Source organism: Mus caroli, unplaced genomic scaffold, assembly GCF_978045245.1.
Source record: "Mus caroli unplaced genomic scaffold, Mus_caroli_1 scaffold_9, whole genome shotgun sequence".
NCBI lineage: Eukaryota > Metazoa > Chordata > Mammalia > Rodentia > Muridae > Mus > Mus caroli.
This window is the reverse complement of record NW_028227264.1, coordinates 107,932,917-107,945,450: the sequence shown is the minus strand read 5'-3', so window position 1 is coordinate 107,945,450 and position 12,534 is coordinate 107,932,917. Positions and strand designations below refer to the sequence as shown.

The 12,534-nt window shown below is 43.4% G+C and overlaps 1 protein-coding gene and 1 non-coding gene across 2 annotated transcripts in view; both read right to left on the bottom strand.

The window, feature by feature from the left end:
• Pawr (pro-apoptotic WT1 regulator) overlaps positions 1-12,534 on the bottom strand; it is an 85,082-nt gene that overhangs the window by 40,090 nt on the left and 32,458 nt on the right. The window lies entirely within an intron of this gene.
• On the bottom strand, positions 10,450-10,583 carry LOC115032207 (small nucleolar RNA SNORA38). Its single transcript, XR_003837863.1, has one exon. It is a non-coding gene; the product is annotated as a small nucleolar RNA SNORA38 (small nucleolar RNA).

Genomic DNA, 12,534 nt, shown 5'->3' with positions numbered 1-12,534 from the left:
TCCGGAAGGCTGATTTGCAAATGTCCTCTGCTGTCCTCCGGTTCATAATCTTTCCTCCATGACCCTAGACCTTGTGTGTCCTATTTAGAGCTGAACCCTCCACATTCTCTTCTCTGGTCTGAGTCTCTGTCTGAGCAACCATTTGATGAGGGTTGAGAGCTATGCGATCGGCGAGCACACAGTCGTGGACTTGGAAGCCTTAACTAATATTCAAAGAAAAAGATTTTTAGAGAGACGCTATTCAAATTAGCTCAAATATGGGGAAAAGCGTTAACAACGAAGAGTCTGTTCTGTCGCCTGCACGCAGCACACTGCTCGAGAGCGCTTTCAGGGCGTTAACTCTCAATCACAGCCGCCCTGTGTGGAGGCATTGATTACCCTTCTGTTCAGACTTGGAAGGAGCTACACAGCAGGCCAAGTCACATCACTAATAAGCAATGGGACTGGGACTTAAATGCAGATCCACCTTGCCGGAACCAGTACTTAACTCCTAGACTGTATTTACTGCTTTAGGAGACCAGGCTTCTTCCCAGCTTCAGCAGAGTCCCAAGTCCCGCAGGCATTTTATATAATATGCCATTATGTAAACTGTGAAGAAAAGCATGGTAGCTATGGTGTAAGATAACCATCACTTAAAACCTCAACACACAGTTACATAAGGAAGGAAAAAAATACCAAGAAAATGCATGACTCTTGAAATCTGCTGTCATTCTCCAAACCTATATACAATATGGGAAAAAAAATTCAGAACTAAAACAGCCTACCAAGCAAGGCTCCCATACCTGTAACCAGAACACTGCAGAAGAAAAAGCAGGAGGCCATGAGTTGGAGGCCAGCGTGGGCTACAAAGCAGCAGGTTGGACAGCGGCTTAGGCTACAGTAGGACCCCTCACGAACAACTAAATACTGAGGTTTGGTGGTTGTAGACATTTTTAATAGGAGATGCTGCTTTACCAACCACGAGCATAACAGAACATACGCAATTGTTTGCCAGTGCCGCCAAAACAAAATACCACAGGTATGAAGTCAACCACAGACATTTCTTTTCTTGCAGCTCTGGAGGCTACAAGTCCAAAATGAAAGTGCTAGGTGTACCTTCTCCCGGGGCCTCTCTCCTTGCCTTGTGGAGGCCTCCCTGAAGCTGGCGGGGTCTTGTCACTAAGTATGTACATCTTTGGGATTCATATTTTCTTTCTTTCCACCCTCTGCCCCCTATCTGTACTTAAGGCATACAAATCTGGGGTCCCACAATTGAGTCTACAATGACTACAGTAACAGGGCTGTTACTAGAGCCCTGTCCTAGCACGTGAATATTTTATCTTTCATTAGCCACTGCAGAGCTGATAGTGATGTAAAGTTATTTCCACACTGGGGGTGGGGTTGAAGAGAAAGAAAAAGCTAAGAGAAGTTCTTCCTGTGAGACTAACGTTAGTAACTGCATGGGGTGCGTCATATTTCTGTAGGGCCCAAGAAAATGGCCTTAATGTTAGTTCTTGCTAAATAAATTACACCAGAATCAATCTACAATCTACATGATGACGTGGTCTTCTCTACTATAATTAAGAACGTGACCATTGTTTATGTTTGGCCCACTAATGCCTTGGTAAAGGGTCTGCATACAGCGCTTGCTCAAGAAAATCCAGGAGGAGGAGAAAGACAAAGGCAAGCAAGAGGGGGTAAGGCAAGGGGGGGGGTGTGGAGGTGGGGTAGATCCTTTTACACTACAGTACTTCATCCTTTGATATTCTGGTTTGGTTTTCTGCAGATTGACACAAAACAATATTCAAAAAAGGTATGAAAATACCCAGAAATGTAGGGTGCAACAAAAGCCTTGATTGTTTATTGGCTCCATGCCACAGCTCATTAGAGAGCAAGAAAATCTCCTGATCAAATACACACACACACACACACACAGAGATACATATGCACACACACACACACACACACACACACACACACACACACACACAAATGATCCACCAACGAAAGGAGAGCCATTTAAAAGCCTGTCCACCGTTCACAGAGCCTATAATTGCCAGGAGTCCACTAGAATTTTTTTTTGGTAGGGTTTTGACACTGAGGATGGAACCCAGATTGATGAGTCACACACCCAGCCCTAGAATATGGTTTGAAGGCAGCTAGTTCTGCTGTTTGAGCAAGCCAGTTATATAAAACTGCATCTCCCCAACAAGAGGTGGTCCTAAAACACAGAATTTACACATCATATCTATTTCCAAACCCTAGATATCCAGGAACCATCCTGCATAAGCTCAGAGCAAGGTTCATCTACATGTGTGTGTCAAATCTAAAAAGGCAAAAGACAGAGGAAAGGAAAGAGGCAGAGGAAGTAAGAGACAGGCATAGGTGCTTTCCTGTGGTCCTCAACCATCAGGGGAAAGCATCATTTGACATAGTTAAAGGAAACCAGGGCCTACACTGTGGGTACCCAACCATCGACAGCAGGTACCCAACCATCTACAGTGGGCACCTAATCATCGGAGACCGTGTACTGGTCCCAGGCTGAGCAGCAGATTACTTGGTCGTCCTTCCTTCTCCCACACTCAATTCAGCCTGAAGCAAACGGGAGGCAACAGCACTGCTCACCAGCTCACACGTGTCAAGCCAGACATTAAAACAACATTCATTTAGAAAGGAAACATTCCGTTGACGCAAACAGGCTCATTATGTGGATGCTCCTTTTTGGAACTGAAATTTAAGATTTGTCTAGATTGCCAGATTCCCATTATCGTTGGGTTTTAGTTTGTCTTCAAAAGACCCAGAGTTCCTGATGTGTCAGAAGAACAAAATAAGACTTTTACACTAAAAGAGAGAGAGAGAGAGAGAGAGAGAGAGAGAGAGAATAACAGAATAGCTTCAGAAAGGAAGTTAATTCTGCCTTAATTTTAACATTTCTTGGGAAATACTCTTGCAAAGCATTCTTTGCAAAAGCCTTTTAAAGAATGATAATCATATGCCTTTCGCATTACACAGTTCAGATCAAATTATATGCCTAACAATTACAACCACGAAGTATTCATTTACATACCTTCCCTTAGTGTTCAGAAGTGTTCCCTGCCATTTAAGGTCCCTCAATGGGAGACTTAAATGGGACACTGGTTAACACACTGCCTATCTTCATCCCTCACTTGCTTTTCTGTTGCCTTTATCAAATAACCAGTAGTTAAATAATTCCTTTCTTCAGAAACGTTAAAAAAAAATCCCATTACTTAAGGTTAAAGACAGAAGAGGAGGAGTGGGAAGGGAGAGGCTGATGGAAGAAGAGGGGAGGGAGAAAGGAAAGAAGAAGGAGGGCAGAAAAATTATAAACAAAGTTAAGCTTATTGGTGTTTTCATTTTCACTTTAAACATATACACACACACACATACACACACACACACCCATTAAACGAAAGAAAATGGTGTGTGGCCTCAAAAATAAAACTTAAAGTTCCCTAAGATTATAAACAGACAAGTCTACTTGTCCCAGGGTTCCGAGTTCTGAAATAAAAGATGGAAGCTCTCAATCTGGGCACAAAGGTACACTAGTTCCTAGACTTCGCAAATATTTTGTGGGAAACAAATTCAAATCCCAACTCACTAACTTATGGCAGTTCTGTTTAAAAAATCAGATACTCGGGCTGGAGAGAGGGCTCGGCGGTTCAGCATATTGGCTGCTCTTCCACAGGTCCCCAGCAACCACATGGTGGCTCACAACCATCTGCAATGGGATCTGATGCCCTCTTCTGGGGTGTCTGAAGACAGCTACAGTGTACTCCTATACATAAAATAAATAAATAAATTCTTTTCTAAAAAAAAAAATCAGTTTACTCTAAGCACCAAGTTTTTAAAAACAAAAAAAGAAAAAAGAAAAAAGGCCCCTCTCCCAAATCACCATGAAATAGAAAATGAAGGTAGGGGTCCCAGTCTGATTCTAAGGATAAAGAAGCTATGCAGTTTCTATCCAGCCACAGAGAACTTTCAGTTGATTGACATGGGCCCTTTGAACCAAAGCAGTAAATACACAGAATGACAGTGTCACACAGCAAAGGACCTTTGGGCTGGGTCTGTTAGCTCACACTGGTCCTACGTATTTTATTTGAGAGGCTGAGGCAGGAGGATCCCAAGTTCAAGGTTTACTCCACATCAACCTGGGCAACTTAGAAACCTTGCCTCAAAATTAAAAAAAAAAAAAAAAAAATGGAGTTTATAAATTTTCATTTATTTAACTTCCACCTTATCATACAGGACATTTTTAAAAATGTGTTTTCGTAGAGGCAAAGGGTTCTGTCTCCCTGTGATGGCACTGGTTCCCACAGCGGTGGGACAGCGATCACGGAGACACTGTAGCATAGGCCTCACCTGTTACTGCCCAGACTCACAAACACACAGAATGTGTATACAGGAGATGGGGCTGGAAACGGTTCCGTGCTTCCGAGCACTGCTGCTTTTCCAGGGGACCTGGGTTCGGTTCCTAGGACCCATACGGTAACTGTCTGTAACAACCAGTTCCAGGAGACTCGGTACTGACTTCTGGCCTCTGGGGGCCCTGCACACATGTGGTGCAGAGACATAATTGCAGGCAAAACACACATCCATGTAAGATAAAAACAAATCTAAAAGAAATAAAGCAGATACTGATAATCAACAGCCGTGAGCCTGTGTGTTTACTGCAATGTGGTTTTTACCATTAGGCTCCTCTATTTAGCTCTTAAGTTCACTGTAAATAAACAGCCTGTCCTGTGATGTCAGCAGGAGCCTCATCCAGTTTACAGTCATGTTGGCTGACTGTTGTGTATCGGCAGGTTTGTGTGAATATATTTTACAGTACTGGGATAAAATAATTTACAATTTTCCTAAAGATCTATTACTAAGAACACATCACTATCAGTAAACAGTGCACCCAAGGAGACTGTGGAAAGATGTCTGGGCCACGGGTGATAGTAAACTGAGAACAGGCAGATATGGCACACACTGAAATGACACTGGGAATAGAGCAAAACTCAATGAAATGTTAACTAATGTGCCTTATCTTATGATCAAAAGTCTGCCAGAGGGTGGGTGGGGAGGGTGAGTCAGTCTGCAAAGTGCTGACATGCAAAGATGAGGGTCCCCAGAAGCCCCGTAGAAAAGCCGGGTGTGACAGGACTCACTTGTAACCCCAAGACTGGACCAGTGGAGAAAGGTTCCCTGGGGGTGGATGGTTGGCCTAGCCTAGTTAGCAAGCTCCAGGTCCCGGGACAGGACCCTGCCTCCAGAGGCCAGGAGGACTGTGCCTGAGAATGAAGGACAACTGAGGTTCTTCTCTGGCCTCCACCCACGTGTGCACATCCATACCACACACGGTTACATACACACACACACACACATACACACACACACACACACACACACACACCATAAACGCAGCTGGAGCTACGTGAAGGCTACGATCACGTATATAAATGCCCCTGAAGCCTCACACTTTTGAAGAACAAGTTGCAGCTCACTCCCTCTTGGCTTCATGCAAGTCTCTCAGTGGCTGTAAAAGTCTCGCTCCTCTGTGGTCATCTCTGACAGAAAATGCTCCCTTGTCTTGCAAGGTCATCTTACTTTTTTTGTTTGTTAGAAAAAAAAACCAAAAAGGGCGTTTCTAGCTAAAGACTCTTCAGCAAGTTAACACAGATTTTAGCAACATTATATACATATATATATATATACACATACATACATATATGTGTGTGTATATAAATATAGATATATACCTCTATCTATAGATATAGATATCTCCAGGTTGAACTGGATCCATGCTCTGTCCCCCATAAACCTTATGGAGCTCCTTCAGCCTCCTAAGCCTGGCTCTTCAACACCAGGAGCATCATTTTACATAACTACAGGTTTGATGACATTCAAATGGAATTGCCATTACGAAAGCCTTTGTAAACCACCACAGCCTGAAGTCCACATCCTCCTCTCAAGTCACTGTCTAAGAGGCACTGTTAGCCAATGGGGACAAAAACAGCCAAGGGGCTCTCTGCATGGAACCTCAAGTTACACTGAGGAAAATAAACAGGTTTAGTAATAAGATAACCAGAGTGAAGACGTCTTAGAACATATGATGTCACTACACAAACCGTAGGCGGGATGAGACGGCAGCTTAATGTAAAAAGCACTTAAGGAACAGATGAACAGCTAACATACCAGAGCAGGGAAAGTGAAGTGAACGCATGTACCAACTGAAAACAGAGGACACTATGTGTCCAGGACTTAGAGAAAAAAAGGACGAGGAGCCAAAACATCTCAAGTCCCCACAGCACAGGGGAAGAAGGGTCAGCAGCTGGAGGAGCAGTGAGGACCCCGCCCCGCCCCTTCTCAGTCCAGGCAACTATACCCTCCTTGTAGGAACAGTGTGTTCTTCCCAAGGATCAAGCCAAAGGATTGCTGGACTGAGCCACCTGCAAGAACGGGGGAAAGAAGGGAGTTATGCAAGAAACCAGGGGTTAAAGTCCACGCACAACACAGCAGCTCTTCCAGCAACTTCCCCGCAACCGCTTGATAAAGAGAGTTTAACCAATCAGGTGTCACTTTCTGGCGCGTCCACCACAGCATGTTCAGTAAGTGTCTCTAATGGTTCTTGTCCATCACAAAGCCATATTGCACCACTGGGAAAGCAAAGGGAAGAGCTTATGCTTAGAGATTAGATGGCCCACCTGAGGGCTACACTAATGAACATGGACATGATGCAATACAGCTTCAGGTAATGGTCAAACAAATTTGTTATTTCAATATGTATTAGAAAAAAAGTCTCCTGAGCCTGTGATCTCAGGCATTTTTGCTTTGTCAGGAACTACATTTACCAAGTGGCAAGTGAACACCAATCTGGGTGCACCCAACCAGCAGCCGTACATGTATGTCCAGAGGCAGTAGACTTTAACTTGGCCAGGCAGACCCAAAGTCCTACCAACGTGGATGACCCCTTCCCATGCCATGCTAGAAACTTTTTATGAGACTTTAAAAACTTGTATCTATGGATGTTTTGCCTGCATGTATGTCTGTTCACTCCATGTGTGCTTGGTGCAGAAGAGGACACTGGATCCCTTGGAGTTGGAAGAACAGACGGTTGTGAGCCATGATGTGTGTGCTGAAAACCAAACACCAGCTCCTCTGAAAGAGCAGCCAGTGCTCCTCTGCACCATGCCCGCCTGGATGCTGCCATGTTCCCATCTTGGTGATAATGGACTGAACCTCTGAACCTGTAAGCCAGCCCCAATTAAATGTTTTCCTTATAAGAGTTGCCTTGGTCATGGTGTCTGTTTGCAGCTGTAAAACCCTAACTAAGACAATTCTCTACAGTTTCAGAAATCCCTCCACATTTATATTATCATAACAAGAGGGAATTTGGTAAAACTGAAAGGAGACTCAGCTATTCATGTTTTCAGTGTCCTTCTAAATTTCCCTATGACTAAGGGCTCTAATAATGTCACTTGGGAAACAGAAGACTCAGTGAGCATCGGGGGAAGAAAGGAATGTTTTTACAGGCACAGTTGGTAAATATTCCTGGCTCTAGCTGAACCTTCTTTCTCAACTGGAAGTCAATCAATTAAACTTTAAAAATGTCCTTGTTCCACAAAGCAATGGGAAGCCTTCCCACTTCAATTATTTCTCTGGTTAACACTGATGGGTTAACTCATTATGTTAAGAATGATCAATATTCACTCTTTTCTATTGTATTTTCACCCAAGTCCATACCAAGCTGTCATGTAAACTCAAAGAGTAGTCAAAATGTTCAGAAAGTGTGAGTCCAATCGATTCTCGGCCTTTTGGCTAAGATCGTGTGCAGAAAGTGTGAGCTCTTCCAATTAGGCGCTCCAGAGGCCACTAATACACTGCATGCATTCATTGTGATTATGCAAACATCCAACTTACAACTTACAATGAGTGTGTTCGAAGGAAGAAAAACAATTTGTGAGCCCCAATACAAAGTATTAATGCCGAAATACAAACACTATCCACAGTCTGAAAGAAAAGCGAACTGAAAGCTAAGATAGAAAACTTGTTAAAGGAATAATAGTACAAAACTTGTATTCTAAGCTCTACCTCAAAAGCCTAGATCTGGTGCTAGATCATATAGTCTTCCATGTTTTAGTTCAGACCCTGTGAATGGAGCTACCTTATCAGGCCGGAAAATTAAACTCTTCCCATATATAGGCCAGGCATCAAAACAGATGCTGAAAACAACAACAAAGAATGGTACTGTTCCTACCATCCAACTCCCTGGCACCTCCTATAGGATCACGGAAGATAACAACATGATCAGTATTTACCGCGTGTGCTATAAAAGGAAGGAAATGGAAGCAACCCTGTGCTCACCCACCCATGGATGGCATGGGTGAACCGTAACACAAACCATCGAAGACGTAAAGCTTTAATTAAGAAGGAAAATCCTGGCATGTCACCATAGGTACAACCGTAGAAGACACTGTGCTAAATGAAACAAGTCAGAAATAGAGGATCAGACAGTGGACTTGTGCCACTTGTGCGAGAAGCACCCTGGAAAATCCCATCCACAGAGGAATAGTGACTGCCAGAGAGTGGGGCTGGGAGCCCCCCAAAACCACAAAATTCTTGAGTTCATGGATCCCCAGTTTCCGTTTGAAAAATGTGAAAAGGTTCTGCAGACAGACAATATGGTAGCTGTACATCACGCATGCGTGCTCAATGCCCGAATGGTATAGTCCGAACGGCAAATTCTACATTATGTTCACTTTGCATCAACAAAATGAAAGAAAGCATGAAAGCAGTTAAGCTTACAACCGCTGTAAAGACCCTGAAAGTCTTTCCATAGTAGACGTAGAATATTTAAATATTTAATTTACCGATTCAAAGAGTCTCATTGGCTAAATGTACCTTGCACTACAGACTACAAAGTGAGGGTGAGAACTTGAGCTCATTAACGAACAGCTTCCAACGGCGATCAGTGAAAAGGCTTCGGATCACAGCCTCCGAGGGTGCCCATCCTTTCAAAAGATCCTTGGAAAGAGTTCAGTCGTCCGACGGATGAAAACACACGGTGGATCATGAAGTTACTTAATTTTCCAACCTCTTGTATTAACCTATGCCTGAAACGTCTTTGAAACGAATGCATGTTTGGCCACAGATCTTCCTATCAATCACCAGCTGGAGACCTTTGGCAGGGGCACTATGCATTCCTGGGCGGATTTACGTTAGTTAGGGAGGGACAGAAGCCTGGCTTACACACACAGGGTTTGGATCTAGGACTTGACAAAGAAGCTCCTTCCAAACAACGCACACTACTCCAGCGTAAGTTTTCACACTTAGGTTTTTCCACACACCAGGAAAGCAACAAATCATACAAAATTTGAACTAAGAACACGTACTGATGGCTGGAGACACACTTCTCGTGCTGGCCTTATCTGTCTCCCAAGACATAGTACTTTAAGTCACTTCTCCACCTTCAGCCAAAAGATACACAGAAGGTGGGTGGGGAAGAATGGGAAGGGACTACATCACATATCTAGCACTGCAGTGCCTTAAAAAACTTTACTACTCCGCTCTTGAGAACCAGTTATCTACCAGGAAACAAGATAGGTGTGGGCTTTTTGTTTTGTTGGTTTTTGCTTTTGTTTGTCGGTCTTTTTTTTTTTTTTTTTTTTTTAATTGTTGCAATTTCAAACTCCTTAAATGTTTATCATTTGAGGATTTTTGTTTGTTGTTTTGAGACAGAGTTTCATGTTATAGTCTGGGCTGGGCTGGGCTGGGCTGAAGCTTACAAATCCTCTGGTTCTTCAATTAAGAGACATAGTATCCCAAATAAGTGGCCATCTCCCAGCAATGCTGGCTGGTATCCATGCGCTTAACACAAATGTCTGACTACATATGATTACACTTGAGATTTATCTCCAATACAAATACTATTGCACCAAAAGAAGGAGATAATACGGATTAAGCAACCCCAAGGCTATGTGACTATTAGTACTGCTGCAGCTGAGGATAACTGAGCAGAATATAGCTGGCATGCTTTTAAAAGGAGCAGGTGCAATGCTTCTGCAGAGGCACTTTTCACATCAGTTCTAAGACAATGGCTCAGGAGACAGCTCTTCTGTCCCCTATACAAAAGCCATGTGTTACTCTTTTCCACGTGGCCAAAGGTCTGCAGCGCTGGCTTTCCTTGTTGGAGAGCAGCTCAAACACTGAGTGTTTCAGCCCCCCAGGGGAAGAGGAGTGCTCCACTAGGGGTTGTTTTGCCTTCTGTCCAGAAACTCTCCTTCAGCTTGCTGTGGTGCCGGGTGATGGACTCTGAGGGAAAAAGTTATGGAAGCAGAAATAATTTGATATCAAAGTCACAGTGCCTTTTATTAGTTTTCCGCTGAGTTGTCCAGATGTTTGATAAACTATGAATCAGATCTATTTTTTACATTTTTAAAAAATTTTTAAATTTTTTCTTTCTGACTCTTCTGTGGGATGGTTGATTCTGAGCCTGCAGGGGGCAAGCTGGTCCCAGACCTTTCCAAATCCACCACATTTCTTTGCCTCCGATTCTTACGTGTCCAAGGACAGGGAACCAAAACCACGCCTTTGTAGGAGGGTATATGAATCAGATCTTTAGACAATCTCCAGTTTAGTAAGAAATGACATTAAAAATCTCCATTTTTAAGCAGACCCTGAACTACAGTAGTTCTACCTGGCAATCCTCAGTGCCACCCAACCTTGGGCCTACTCTTACCTCTCATCACTAACGGGCACAAGAAAACAGCTCAGAATATAAGTTATGAAAGTGAGAGTCCAGGAAGACCCAGGAAGTCGGCGGAGTTTGTGGGGCAGGCCAGAGTCTCCAGTAGTCTACGGTGCTGACCAGCATATGCAACCTGAGGACATACTCCAAGGCTGAGAGGAAAGCCACCTGCCATCATGCAGCCACGCCTAGGCGTTTAGCATCGTATTATCTACAAAGTCCATCTTCAAGATTGTGTGACCAAGCTTCAAACACTCACCCACCCACCCTCATACTGTCATACTGTTTCAACTTTATGTCAGGCTACACATTTTGTGTAGCTAGCATTTATAATTATCCTAGAAACCACATGTCACAGGATGTTCCCTGTTCAATTACATTAGTACAGAGGAGGCCTGTGATTGGACAGGGAAAGGGGAGGCAGAGTGAAGAGTTGCAGAGAGACGAGAATGTAGAAGGGAGAGGGGAAGAAGGATGGAGGCGGACATGAACCAGCGTGGCTTGAACCAGTCACAGTTATGGTTATCATAAGGTTAAAATAAATGGGATAAAGCTTTTATCATTATCAATTGGCTCTGAAATTATTGTATTGGCATATTGTAAATTGTGATTTTATTGATACATAAATCTGATTGGTTAACTATAAGCTTTAAGAGCTTTAATTCTACTGGGTAACTGGGTGTTGTGATGGCTGACTGTATTTCCCACAACACCCACAGACCAGGGGCTAGCTACATCTTTCATATAGGCAACATGGATTAATCTCAAATGTGTTAAAGGGAAGCCACACTTGGGGGTGGAGGAAATACAATGTGGATATGCATAATTGTATTCATGTAAAATTTTGGAAACTACGAAGTAAGGTATTGTAGCCAATCAGAAGGTTGGCGGGGCAGGGCAAGGAGATGCTGCAAAAGAACTCAGGAGAACCTTAGAGGGGCTGTCTTTTAAATATCTCAACTGTACTGATAGCTTTATGGATTTATGTGCTAAAACTACTCAAAGTGCACCTCAGGTGAGCGCAGGTTGCTGGGTGCTAATTGTACCTCAGTGAAAACCTGAAGACACTTATGATCATTCACATAGTTAACTGCAGCTATGGAGGGGGCTAAAATCCCAAGAAATACTACGCAGCTTGAATCAGGAGGATCAGAACAGGATGCTTTAAAAGAGAAACAGATAACAAAACACCACCAACATTTAAGAAAGTAGCAAAGAGATCAGGCAGGAACCTCAGTGCTAGAACTGACCCTCGGAGAACCTGGTATTTTTGAAATAAAGGAGAAGGTGGTTTGGGGGTATGTGGGGGTAGGGAGGAAAATGAAAGAGCTATCCTTCATCAAACATGAGGTGATGCCCAAGTTCAAAGTATAGGAAGGAGAGAGGAATGAGGCAGGAAAATGGGCATCCCACAAACAATTCTTACCCTTGGTCTAATTATTTGGCACTTTTCCTGAATACATAAGAAGCCATCAGGATTGGGGGCTGGGGGCTGGGGAATGCAACCCTGCGGGCGGGCGCCTTGCCCTTGCAGAGAATGCTCTCCTGCCAAGCCATATCTCCAGCCCCATGGAAGAATTCTCAGTGGACGGTGAAGAAAACCTACAACTCCCAGGTACCCAAAGCTTCCTGCACGGCCCTTCTAACCTTCATGATATATTCAACATAAACAAGAATTAATTGTCCTTAATTGAGTCTTTAAAAGAAATTAAATCAGAATTAAGCAGAGTTATTAATGCATACCCTCATTAAGCATGAGGAAAAGTTCAATCTGGAGAGCTATCTTTTCATCTAACTGTAATAGG